Source organism: Anticarsia gemmatalis, chromosome 3 (assembly GCF_050436995.1).
Source record: "Anticarsia gemmatalis isolate Benzon Research Colony breed Stoneville strain chromosome 3, ilAntGemm2 primary, whole genome shotgun sequence".
NCBI classification, from domain to species: domain Eukaryota; kingdom Metazoa; phylum Arthropoda; class Insecta; order Lepidoptera; family Erebidae; genus Anticarsia; species Anticarsia gemmatalis.
The window spans coordinates 3,137,486-3,152,038 of record NC_134747.1 but is presented as its reverse complement, the minus strand read 5'-3'; the positions used below and the strand labels follow the sequence as shown (position 1 = coordinate 3,152,038).

General features: G+C 33.9%; 1 non-coding gene across 1 annotated transcript; it reads right to left on the bottom strand.

Annotated features, from left to right (window-relative positions):
* Window positions 1–13,751: 13,751 nt before the first annotated feature.
* On the bottom strand, window positions 13,752–13,823 carry TRNAQ-UUG (transfer RNA glutamine (anticodon UUG)). The gene has a single exon. It is a non-coding gene; the product is annotated as a tRNA-Gln (tRNA).
* Window positions 13,824–14,553: the final 730 nt, after the last annotated feature.

Below are 14,553 nucleotides of genomic sequence, written 5' to 3'. Positions count from 1 at the left end.
AATGATTAGGTACTAAGCATCTTCAAACACTAAATAGCCTCAAAATAAGTGGACATATTTTAAAAGTATAAAACATCTCACCTTTTGCAATTCTTATAGACACAGTATATATTTTAACAGTTCAAAACGACTCATCTTTCTTCAAATCTACTTAAACACGATTCTCCGAATCCTCTAACAAACAAGACACTTAATCATTCGCAAAACGTCTTCAAGTGTTGCTAGTTTCATTACAAGCCTTAATTGTCCCATTCTCATCGTCTAAGTAACATAAATCACCACCAATATACTTAGACCTATCAGTTACCCTTCAACAACTTGTAATAGTTACACAACTTCTTACTGATATTATAAATGCAAAGGTTTGAGGGGGTGGATGTATGTTTGTCTGTTACTTTTACACGCAAAAATACTGAAATTTGGTAAATACATAGTTTTTATTCAAGCCTAGACTACAATTTATTCCCAGATTTTGTTTACCCAGACGCAGGCACTAGACAGCCTGTAGTACCTATGACAATTGTGATAGATTTTACATGCATACAATACTGATAAGGATGTGACGAGATTTGGTATACAGATAGTTCAACACTTAGATTAACATACAGAAGTACTCTTTGCTACGGGAAACATTTTCAGGCGGACGCAGTCCTGCATAGAAGTTAAGTAGTATTATAAATGCGAAAGTTTCTGAGGATGGATGTAATTGGAGTTTGGTCTTTTGCACAAAAACTACTGAATGGATTTTGTAGATTTTGAAATTTTGTACACACTACACAGTTAGTTTACAACCTGGATTAACACATACCCTCTTATTCATAAAAAAATATTTGAAGTTATGAAACGAGTTTTGTTTCTTTCACTCCTTAGCGAAATGAAAAAGAGAAAACCTATTTTATTAGTGTTTTAACTAAAATAGGTTTATAGTGTGTTTATGAATAAGAGGGATATATAAAGGAGTTATACTTTTACCCTCGGAATTCTCTTCATGCACACCAAGTTGCAAGCAGAAGATAGTCGTTTAATATCTATACCTGTGGGAGATCAACGTAAACTGGTTACCCCCCCAGCGTCTGTTGACCTGTGTAATATTCTACAATCGTTTAACCGTTAGAACTTATTAGAGGTCTTCATAAACTGGTTCTGCATATGTTGTTGTTGGGTAATTAATCAGTCTAAATCGCCCTCGACGCCCGTGACAATGGGATTAAAAGATATCGTATTTGCTTTAATGTGGGAACAAGTGTTTGTTGAGTGTATCATTAGTGTTTAGGTATATCCAGGAAAGTTCGTATCATGGTTGCAGTTTAAGCATATCATAGCACAAAGTTAGTTATGTTCTTACTATTGCTGAATGTTTTGTAAAAGGACGGTTTAGTTTTATTTCTGTGGTTGTATTGTAAGCTTTTGAATAGTAATCTTAGCTGTGTCCTATTTATGTATTTGTAAGCTGTGTAACGTCTCCCAAAAGATTAATAACAAGGTTAGTTTTGAATGCTAAGATTGGAAAGCTAAGATTAGAAACTAAGACCTTGATTTTTTTATCTTAAAACATAGTATAAGTTTCATTTAAACGTTCTTAACACCGATATATCAGTGCTAATATGTGTACGTAGATCATAACTTTATTAAATACGGTTCAATACGCTCATTGCCCACATGTATATCGTCATCAGACGTGCATTTCGCATGTCTTTCTTTCAACAATTAGCAATCACACGTCAAGACCACAGTTTAATTCATTAAAATCACCACCTAAGGGATTTACAGAGTAATTAAGACTAAACTCCGATAACATTTTAACACCGGCCAATCTATTCAACAAATGGCCACAAAAAAGAATACAATTAGAAATTCGAACTCCCCATTAGTGACGCACTTGTTTCACCACTCGTTAGTCCGACTCCATTTGTTTGCCGCAACGCGACCTAATCCCGGGATTGTTCGCGGATAATCCGGGATCACGAATCATGACACTATTGTTGTAAGTGTGAAACCGACACAAATAGGCCTACGGCTTACGCGATCCCCTGATGTAAATACAACCAGGACTTTGTATAATGAAAATTCATCTTTATGCTGCTTGTAATAGAGTAGATTTTCAATTGTTTGGTTCAAGAGATGCGGTGACGTTGCAATAGTGAATTCTTTTTTGAAATCTTGTTACGTTCTACGATTAATGTTGTGTTCTATTCAACATGTAATATAGTTCAAATTGCAATGAGTCTTTGATATATTTATTGCGTTTCAAATCTAATACAAAAAGTGCGCAGTTCTTTTCTTGAGCATTTGTATTTAATAATGAGATTATTATTGTAATATTTGGGGTAACGTTTGTTCAAATATTGGTAGTGTTTGTCAAATGTACTGTGCAGTTTGTTCTTTATTCAACTTTCGAAACATTTGTTTGGATAAACGTTATGGTAGGAAGGGCTATTAATTGTTGTAGAGGGCGCCACTTGCAGCTAAGTCTTAAGTTTTGCTATTTTATTACACACTTGCTTATATTGATGGTGATTTCTTTGTCTTATGGATCCTTTTTAGAAAATATAGGGACGTTTTTCTATCTTAAGGTAACTTCCTTAATTATGTTAATTTAAATTTGGCTCAAGCAAGCAAAGTTTATAAGAATCATGCCATATCGCGTTCTTTGGTCTTTGTCTACGTCTATGGGAAAAATGATTTAATGTGTGTATGTAAGTAGAGTGCCATTTAACACTAAAGGGAGTGTGAAGCTTAAAAACAAACAAAATCCACTAGGCATTTTACTAAAATATACCTTACCATGCATACAAACTCACAAGACTCCTTAGAGAAATACAGTCATATAGTAGCTCTCAAATAAATGTAGCACATAAAGTTGTTTTGATAACTTAATATGCATTTGGGTGCAACGTGTATGCAAACGTTAATGTTATGGGCCATAACGTTGGCTACGTTTACTGCTAAGGCCTATGGGTTTCTAGAAATGTTTTAGATGTTACGACTTCTTAAAAGACTTATTTAATTGATCAGTCAGGTTTTCAGGTAAGGGACTTCTATAATGTGTAGGCATTTAGGTAGTCAGGACTTTTTGTGTATCAGTCGAAATCGCTTTAAAATTAATACTGAAACGTACTAAGACTTGTAGGTGTAGGTGTTAGGTATTTACATAAGGGACTTCTATAATGTGTAGGTACTTAGGTAGTCAGACTTTTTGTGTATCTATATCTGTCGGAATCGCTTTTAAATGAATACTGAGACGTACGACAGAGATGGCGTGCAAAATTATTGATCTTGCTATAATAATGCGTATAAAAGACAGATACCGCTTTAGTTTTGAGTGCTTTATGTGGAGATACTATGACAATGTAATTGCATTAAAATCTTTAAAAAACCCTTGACAAATCTATACCCATTCCAAGACGAACAAATGAATTAGATATGTATTGGTATTCTTGTAAACCATTTCCCTTTTGTTGAACTCTACAATGTCTTGTGTGATGTGTGACTTACCCTCGGTTTCTGAGTACATTAAGCGGTAGTTTATCTATTCAGTAGCCTTTTTTTATGTGAGTTTTAACGCTATTGAATACATAAACTACCGTTAAATCTACCTGAGAAACCGGGGGTTAATTGTTGCATTCATTTAACCAAAGTGAAACCTATGTCCTATGTACTGTGTTCCCGTGTCGTCGCCGTGTCGTGTCCTCTAAAACTCTCCTACCATCAACACACTAACCGTTCGATAATTATCGGCAATACGACATTTGACGACACCCACGGGCGTCGTACGACTGCCGCACGACATACGGTATACGATGTAAATTTATTTTTATTTGCGACCAAACATCGACGGCTGTTAAGAGAATTGCTTTCGATTTACTTAGAAATTTTTATGTTTGATCAATTGAAGTGATCGTGTATACTTAGTTGTAGAATATGTTTTTTTTGTGACGGTTAAAATAAGTAAATGGTTTTTTATAATTTCACGAATATTTTTTCTGCAATGGATCAAAGTTTCATTGTATCTCGCTACATTTTTTACCTATGTATGGTAGGCTATTATAGTCATGAAAACGATACGGTACGATTGTTACTCTTATACGGAAAAGTACAGAACGGATTTTAATGAAATTTGGTATACACATACCTTTGGATGAACATGAACACAATAAGATTCCTATTTTTTTCCTGAAATAATTTAACACTGAAAGAAACCTAATGAACCGTGTACTCATTTGTGATTCTTAAAACCAAAGAGATTTTATTAAAGACTTGATGATGATGCTTAAAGACTTTTTACCCGACCTAATATTATAGTTGTTACGATTTGATAAATCAATCCTTATGTTCTGTTGCGGACTTCTTAGCTTAAAGGCTTAAAATAAGCATTGTTTTTGCAACAAATACCTACAAAACCAACAAGTAATTATTTTTTCAATGTAATGGCATTTTAATTGGCAATAAAGCCAGCAGATGGCAGCAACAAATCAATGTTGGATGTAACATTGGTGAAATGTTGGGGCTCGGTGCAAATCTCCCGCACGCACTAAATCTTCGTTAGTTACCGGTAGATGGCAGTGAGCACGCGATACTATTGTACTACAGTTCTACACACTTTGTGCAATAAAGTTTTAGATATATTTTTGTTTTAAAACTGAAATTGAACTGTATTTTATTATTTAAATTGATCAGTAATTGTGTGAATGGCGTTTAAATTTTTTTCGTCAAAACATGCGCCTGAGTTAATTTTGTTAGCAATGCATCTTTAGAGGATTAATTGGTGTTTATTTAATTCTTTTATAGTTTGTAGCCTAAAATGATATGTTATACTTCAGTGTCTATTTATTATTATGATTAAGAATACCACGTGACTTTATGCGGTGGCCATTTTTGTTCTCTTTACACCAATCTCACGGAATTATCTCGCAAATACTGTTTTTGTTCAGGAATCGAACTCCCAACCGCAACGCCAGTGCCACTGCGATCAATATCACATTAATTACAAATAAGTAAAGTTTAATCTTCTCAATAAACTAGGCCTCAAATCCTTGCGTGTTGTACCACAATGAATGAAGCCCGGGAGTACACTGAATCAATTATTCCGTGTAACTGCTTCACCGTGCACTCTGTCTCTATCAGCACGTGATAATTACCGCAATCATATTAAACTTTCAATACATACAAAATGTAGTTAGGTATATCTATGTAGTTTGGCAGTACATCATTTACTTACTTCTTACATCTTTATATATATATGATTCTTCTGTAAGTGTGTATGTCACTGAAGTTCTCTTAAACGACTGGACCGATTTTGATGAAATTTTTTGTGTGTGTTCAAGGGGATCTGAGAATGGTTTAGATTCACAATTTTGTCCGCTGGACAATGTCTTTTTAATTAATTTTTAATTTATTAGACAGGACGACGTCTGTCGGGTCCGCTAGTATCTTTATAGTTTGGTATCATCAGAATGAATATTCTTTAGAAAATCGAACCGGACGAAGTAACAAATAAAATAGCTTTTCAGTCGAATTATATTTCCTAAATTAGAAAAAGAAAATCAATATATCTACTTAGTTTAGTACAATAAGGATGAACTTTCGTTAGTAAATAAAGCCATTTATAAAAATTAATAGAGAACGTGACCTGTGAGCCACTTTTCCAGTTATTTACAACTAGCTGACCCGCGCAACTTCGCTTGCGTCACATAAGAGAATCATAATTTTCCCCGCTTTTGTAACATTTTTCACTGGTACTCTGCTCCTATTGGTCGTAGCGTGATGATATAAAGCCTATAGCCTTCCTCGATAAATGGGCTATCTAACACTGAAAGAATTTTTCAAATCGAAAAAGTAGTTCCTGAGATTAGCGCGTTCAAACAAACAAACAAACAAACAAACAAACAAACAAACAAACAAACAAACAAACTCTTCAGCTTTATAATATTAGTATAGATGAACTAACAAATTGTAAAATACGTTGTATTTTGACCATCGTACATGTCAATGTTAAATTAAATTAATGATTCTGTTAATTGATAATTGTTAAGTTTTTTTTTATACTTTGGACAGTTCTCGTCAGGACTGCTAATTCACAGAAAGGCGACTGAGAAAACTTTAAATTATTATGATTTTAGTAGGTAATTAGGAAAGCCTAAAGCGTTGACTTAGAATTAAATATAGAAAATTTGGTCTGTCACACGCCAGATTTTTTAAAAATTTTCTTGCTTATAAGAAATTATTTGAGAGTGTACCTAAAATACAATATTTGTACTCATACAAAATCGCTTTACATAAAAGTTTTACATAAAAAAAGAGATTCTACAATCTAACATTATACAGAATATATCACTAACAAAATTGTACCTTCCTCCTAAAAAATACAACATATGAATATAAAACATCTGTAAGGTAGAATGATTGATTCTACATAACCGTCACGTAATGTCGCGTAAAATATTGATGTGTGTCGTAAAAAACATCCCTTAGCAAAACTCCCTCGGATGACCATAAAGGCTTTTTGCATAATTTTTTCGCGCACCTTGATTCGTAAGTGTGCGACGATCTGAGTGCTATTTTATTGATAGTTTATACGGTTTTATTTGTATTAGTTCTAAGGTATAGTATCAAGAATTTTTTCGGTAGTTTGGTCGTAGTATTTTTTTTGGGAGTTTGGTAAAGTGATGGGAAATGTGGTATAAAATAGTTTGTAGGCCGTTGGTTAAAATATAGAGACGTTATGTTTCTGACCTTATCATAAACTTGTATTAAACATAGTAAAAGGGTGTCCAGAATTATATTTTTCATACTTAATTTAAACTTAACATCATTTTTCTTTCCATTAGATAAATAATAACGATACAAATAATCTACTTCATAGTAAATTAACGATTTTCTATACATATAATAACATAGGTACTCTATTATAAAATTATACTAACTTAAAAAAATGTTAAGAATATTTTACCCGTTCAAAACAATCATGTAAAAACTCAGCTCTTATGAAAAGTGATTACCTTAGTAAAACATAACTGTCATATGGTTTTACGTACACATAAATATGACAAAGTAAACCTGTATATTTACGATAAGCAATAAGTCGCTAAGTGATAGATATATAAACGTTTAGGCCGGCCGCATACGTTCGATTTCAGAATTAGTAGCGCGATTCTGTACCTCGATTCTTTACCACTATCGACTAGCGACAACCGGCTAACTATCGAAATTTTGACATTTAGAATGTACGGCCAAAACACTTCCTACGACGTCCGTCAGAGGCGCTGATCAGATTTTAATACAAAATTTCTCGATGACAGGTCGGTTGTCGGTAGTCGATAGTAGTAGAGAATCGAGCTACTGTACAGTCGGTACTGTCGAGTATCGAAAGTTTGACATTTAGAATTTACTGCCAAAATATTTCCTACGACGCCCGTCAGAGGCGCTGACCAGATTCTCATACAAAATTTCTCGATGACGGGTCGGTTGTCGGTAGTCGATAGTAGAGAATCGAGCTATGGGTTTCCGGATTATGAATTCAGATTCGGAACTCCACAAGACGTAAACGTCCGGCTTTTTTATTCGAACGCATCCAACCGAACGTTAGGTTATTTTTCCGTATAGAAAAAACAAGAATTAAGTGAAAACATAGCATTCAGGTTTTTGAATCTGAATTCCTGATCTGGAAAGCTAATTCGGAAATCGAACGTATGCAGCCGGCTTTATTCTCGTCCCGATATTGACGTATTACGATATTATTATCGTATAATCGTAGAGTTGTTTGGGGTTAAGATTAAGGTTAAATTGACTCAGCGTGTGGTTCAATTGAGTTTGTTTTTATATAATCAGATAAATTAGGAATTGTTTTGTTGATGTATTTAGTATTTTGTGTCTACTTATAATAGTTTATTGAACAAAGTTAAGTGTTCATTGACTGAATTTAATTCAACTTCATGTCGATATAAAAAGTAGTTATAGTTTAGTTTTATTTTTGATCTCAAGGCCTGACCTCAAAGAAAAGATAGCAAAAGACCTACCACGCAGTTGCTGGCTTAAAAAAAAATATAATTTTCACCTGAAATCAAAGTATTACACAGTGGGATAAAGCATGTTTCAAAAACATGTAAGCATCCATCACAAGACTCTTATCCATACTGCCTCAAATTGTGTCCATTGCATTCAAATTAGCAACATTACAGCAAAAAATAAGTTCTAGATGCATACATAAATTGCATTTAGTACCTTCCTACCAGGATACCTACAAGACAAAAGACTCCCCAGCCTAATAAACTCCCTAGTTCCTTAAAACCTCATCCACGTTCATACATATTGGCTCACATAACGTCACACGCACATTCTTTAGAACACTTCTATCAACGCCGAAGTATTTGTACTACTAGTATCCCTAAGTAATTGATTCTTCTGCCAGGCTGGCCTGGCAGAAGAATCAATTACTTAGGTGGTGTGGTGGACTAAAGACCTCCAAGGAAACCCTTGACTAGTAGTTTATCATTGATAGTTTTGTATAAAAAAAAATGCAAAATACCTCATTTTAGTGTCCCGTTTTACGTAAAATTAAACTATTACGCAGATTCAACCTCTTTTCAAATACTTCAAAAGGGCGTAATGGTATTTTTTTCAAACATGCAACACCACATCAAATAGAGTCCATTGCATCCAAAGTAGCATCACTACTGCAAATATAAGTTCCACATGCATAATTATATAACATGCACTCAGTACCTTCCTACCAGGATACCTACATGACAAAAGACTCCCCAGCCTAATAAACTCCCTAGTTCCTTAAAACCTCATCCACGTTCATACATATTGGCTCACATAACGTCACACGCACATTCTTTAGAACACTTCTATCAACGCCGAAGTATTTGAATGCCTACAGCATCCCCAAGTAATTGATTCTTCGTGTGCCAGTTGAATTTCAATTTGGACGATTAAATTGTATAAGTGAGATGCGTATTGTGAGGGCTAAATCAAATCTTCGAGGCTTTAGGGTGTAATGCTCAATTTATTATTGAGAAAACGGTTTTAGTTCATTTTCAGTTTATTTCAGCAATTTTTTTTTATAAAATGATAATGATAATTACTTCGTAGGATACTGGTAATTTCGGTTCATAATTTTGAAAATATTTTCTTGAAAATGCAATATTATTCCCTGTAAAATTCATGAATCTTGATTTATATCTCGTCTTAAGTATGTGATTTTAGTCCCAAACATGAATATAAATGAGAGCATGCTCGGTATGTAATGCATAAAAGTTTTTCTGCATCGTTGAATGTAAGAGAATGTTAGGCGCAATGCTGATTCTTATTATAATGATTTAGTTACCTAAAATAAAGAAAAGTAAAACCTAAAACTTTTAAAGCCGTAACCATTTAATGACTTTTTCTTTGTATTCCGCTCGTCTGATATGTCCATTACATATCACATTATAGATTTTTATTAATTAATTATGGTCCCTACCTGTCGCTATGGCCGCTATAAAAATGCCTTAATTTTACTTATGTACTCATACGTGTTTTAGGTAAATTGAATGTGTAGAAACTATCATTCAGCGCGCCAATTGGATTGATCAGACCGACACATACTGACGGCTCTATAGTAGACAACAATGGTCGATACTTAATAGTTATGAGACTAGAAGCTATAGACATACAAAGACCGAACTAACTGACAGATACTACATACATACATAATATCACACCTTTTTCTCATAGGGGTAGACAAAGACCAAAGAACGCACTTGATGCAAACTTAGTGTTTGTACATCATATAATTCTATAATAGAACTACTAAGAGACTTGTCTAATATAATAGTCTGTGAGCTAGAGAAACAGACAATATTCCTACCACTATCATTACAATAAAAGAAAAATCGCATCTCATTTCAGACCTGCACTAACTTCACACCAATACATCGATACATTAGCAAGCCTGTCACGACAGTACCGTTCCAAAACAGTTTGCCGTTGACATTCAGTAAAACACCGATATCTCCGTACATTTTTATTCAAGAAGTATGCAGTAGCAATTGTCGTCGCCCGCAGACTCAACTTGGTGGAATTTACATAAAGAGTTCGAAGCATCAGAATCGAGTTAGGGGGATACTTTAAAACTGTCGCTTAGTTGAGACGTCGAATCCGTTTAGAGTTTTCGGGAGTTCCAAGATGGTTAGGGATGGGAAAGTAGGGGGTATCGATGGTTTAGTGTTTCAGACTATCGAATCTACTAAAAATATAAAATTGGGCACTTGAGATTTCCCGTTTCCGTTCTTCTATACAAAAGATTTTCAGCCCTTTTACCCCGGCGGGAATTTCCAAAAACCTTCTCTTTGAGCACCTCTACAATTCCTAAGGAATCTTCATACCTTCCTACTTCCTACGCTCAGTTGTTTCGGCTGTGCTTTTTCGTCAGTCCGTCACTCAGTATCGGAAGATTTTTATTAGTATGAACGCTGTCTTCACTGGCACCTTGAAAATAATTTAAGATTCTATAGCAGAATTATTTACTCTTTAATTAAACGGAACAGTACAAACAACATTACAAACAAACGTACGATAAGAACGAAGGCTTATTTCACAGCACAAATAACATTTCCTAGCATAACTTCAACAGTATTTAAAGATCACAAGTAAATTCCAAGCCTTATCGACAATACCTCATCCCTACGAGCCACTGGGGGCGTCCAAGTTGCGTATTGAGTTACGCGCCCTTACACCGGTCCAATCGCATCAGGCAGCCGCCGAGCCCATTATAATATCCTGTTCCGAGGAGCTGGTAATCTTCACATTTACATAATGGCACTCTTGCGTTGCCAATGCTCGTTTGTGTGACGGAACGCAAATATCTTGTTGGTGATTATGTGGACGTTGTTGGCTGGTCAACGGTGTGATAAAGGTCTACTGTACTCTATATTATTCTACAGGTATAGTTGTATGTTGCATGATATCAAGAATAGTTCGAAAAGTTTCTGTTACAGTATATTTTAAGCGGAAAAGTACATAGAGGTTGTATATTTCGCAGAAACTTGCTTAATTTGCACAGATTATGAATTATGTTTATGTTTTTTCCAGTCCATCTACTTTTCTTCTTCTTTGTCTATATGTTTTACTATTTATAACATCTAAAAAATTTGAAGACCAATAGATTCAGAAGATAATAACTAAAGAAAGAAGTATGGGAAATGTCTTTGCCCAACAACGGAACAGATCAGTTTTTTTTTTTCATTTTTATTAATTTTGAGAAAAGTAAACCCACAATACCTAATACTGTATACGAATTTGTACTAATTATCGTAACAAATAATGATGATTGATGATTATTATTCGTATAATTACGACACCGCACTTGATCCGATATTGTTTAGAAATAGCAAACAATAATTGATTCAAAACAATACCGATCATTAAGCATTAATATCATTATGATGTATTTATCAGGCGCTCTAAATTTTCCTTTCCAAATAATTTCCGTTTTTGTACGTATTTTCTATATGCAAAGTAATATTTTTTAAATTTTAATAGAGTAACAAAGAAAAACATGCGTGCCTCCGAGTCCTGTACAGTTTTTAAAAGAAATCATTATCCTCATTCCGAATATAGCGTGGTGGACTAGCTAGTCTAACCCATCTCTAAGGTCTCTTTCGAAGGAAAATCTAAACCAGTTATTGCACTTGTAGATGACATTACTATATATTTTGTTAGAACTAACGGTAACGGAATCAGTAAGGCAATGTACGTAGGTATAATATATGATTAATATTATTTGGAAACAATCTTAATGCGTTAATGAAAGAACTAGTGAATAAAACACTGAAAAGGCTTTTGTTGCATCCAAAGAGACACAAACAGCCCTTTAATTGCTATTTCCTTTAAATATAACTGTAGTCAAACAAATACATTTAACACTAGCAGGTACTATATGTCAAGCGTTTCATCGGTTAGCTTTTAACGCGTTGATACAAAAGACTGCAGACGTTTCAACGCGTTCCCATCCACTACATATTACATACAACGCTCACCCATCGCAAAACAAACCTTAACGCACACAAAACTAAATCGAAAATCCCCCAGCAACGTTCAGAAGGAACTAGTGAACCTCTGCTAAGAAGAAACGTATGTTATTTTGAGTGGAATAAGAATATCTATCCATATATTGCAATGTTCGAAATTGGTAGTACATATCTCATTGAATTGTGAACTTTATACCTGTATTACAGAGTAGATTTTTGCGTGTGTTTGGTATAAAGCAGGTACGGTACTACGCGGTTGCGACAAGGTACAATTTGAATAAATTTGATCGCGCACCCAGCTATTGTGGAAGGGTGGAATGATATCGGAAAGTGATATTTGTCGTGATGAAATTGGCTACGACTGCGGATTATAAGCCTTCCGTTTGAATTGACGTTATTTTACGAGTCACATGATGTGGGTTATGGGATTGGAAGGTGTTTTAAAGTGATCGCTTTTTTTAATGTGAGTTTTTGGTTACGATATTTGATATTTGAAAGGTTTTCTTATTACAGCCTGTTGTAATAGTAAAATTAAATCCTTCTTTGACATGATGTGACTGGCACAACACTATGCAATGTGTTACATATTATGTATTATGGTGTTCCATAAGCTTTTGTTTTTGTCTTTGGTATTATCTTTCAATAAAACACGTTCGTTAAACTTTCTGCTATTCTTTTAAATATTAGTTTTATCATGTTATGGGCCCAGACCCATGAAATTATTCCAAAATAAATAATCTAAAAATGAAATAAGTAAAAGTAACAATTAAAAACAATTATCATAGCCAGTAGTCACAGGGTACATATAAAAAAGCATCGAGAGTTTTAAAACTCTACTCGAGAGATTTTGGGTGGGATTTTAGTTATTCTGGTTTTATCATTTTCTACAGGATATCGTTATGTTTTACATGAATTATAGTTATGATATTTTATAAGTACCTACTATATAACTTTAAGATCTAGTGACTCCAGAGTGCATCCTTACAGTAAACTAGCTGACCCGGCAAACGTTGTTATGCCATATACCTAAATAAAAAAAGTGTCACCTAGGGGTATGAAAAATAGATGTTGGCCGATTCTCAGACCTACTCAATATGCTCACAAAATTTCAAGAGAATCAGTCAAGCCGTTTCGGAGGAGTATGGTAACGAAAACTGTGACTTTTGATCAGATTTTTTTTTTGCAGTTTTCAGTGACTGTAGTATGAAGTATGAATGGCACCTAACTGTACAAATGTTGCAAGTCTCTACAACTGTCTAGTTGGTTGAAGTGTTTGAACCCAAATCGTTTTAATGCGTTATGTAAAATCAGTACCATATAATGTTAAGCAGACACCTAAGGTAGAAATGTAATGTTTAAATTTTTAATTATCACTTAGTTACATTTATCATAATATTTGCTATTATCTTATCATAAGGACTTTGTCATGTCGAAGAATAAAAAAAAGCTGATATCTTCATTTTGGAGTTGGTTTATTTAAATGTAGGGTAAAATATTTTTGTACCTCTCTTGAATGTTACTTAGGTATAATAGAGAAATAATATTCAGTTGTGAATTAGCTTTTCTGTAGGAATAAAAACACTTATAATCGCAATCATTCATGCGAGCGCGAATCATTCATACCCACGCGAAACTAAAAGAAATCTTTCAAAACCGTTTTTTCCATCAATAATCAATTTTATTTCTCCGATAAATATTGATAACAATTTCAAATATATTTTCCTATTGATACAAAACAACAGGTTCCACCGAGATTTGAACTCGGATCGCTGGATTCAAAGTCCAGAGTGCTAACCATTACACCATGGAACCGCTTGATGGTAGATGCGAAATTGTTAGTCCCTTTCTCTTTAAGTGCTATCGTTGTGACGTCATCGCATCTAATGTTTAATGATTCATGTCAATATAGTTCTTATGTGTTAATAAATAACAGTACTATTGCCGAGAAAGTATTTTTGTTTAGTCGTGACTTGTGAAGCGATTGACCTGTGTGACCTTTATAAAATATGCGATGATACTTTGTATGCGTTATCGTTTGCTTTAAAATTAACACGTGGTATATAATTAGAGGCAAACAAAGTTGATATTTAAGATTTCAATATAATCATAATCATAGCACTCGGTAAAACGTAGGTATATTATATGTCATGTAGAAATAAGTCTGTCCGATGTATTACACTTGTTTGATTTAAAAGTAAAGAAACACTTCTATTTAAGCACTTCACATTAAATATTAATAGGTATTTATTCGATTTTCTAATTATAAAGAATAATATTCCTTTTCCCTTTATAATTTTAGAAAACCAACAAAGTTTTTTATCAAAACATTAGCTATCAGATAATTCGTAGCTTTCGCCGATCCATATTTAAAAATAATTCAGAATGCGACCATTTACTTTACATTTACTGTATGTAGAGTCTTTAGATACTGCAAGAACATCATGCCAACCAACAATTCACCAACACAAAAAAGACGCCATTTTTTTTTATTTCGAACAAATTCGCAACAAAATCCGTTTACGTTCTTATTTGAAATAATAAC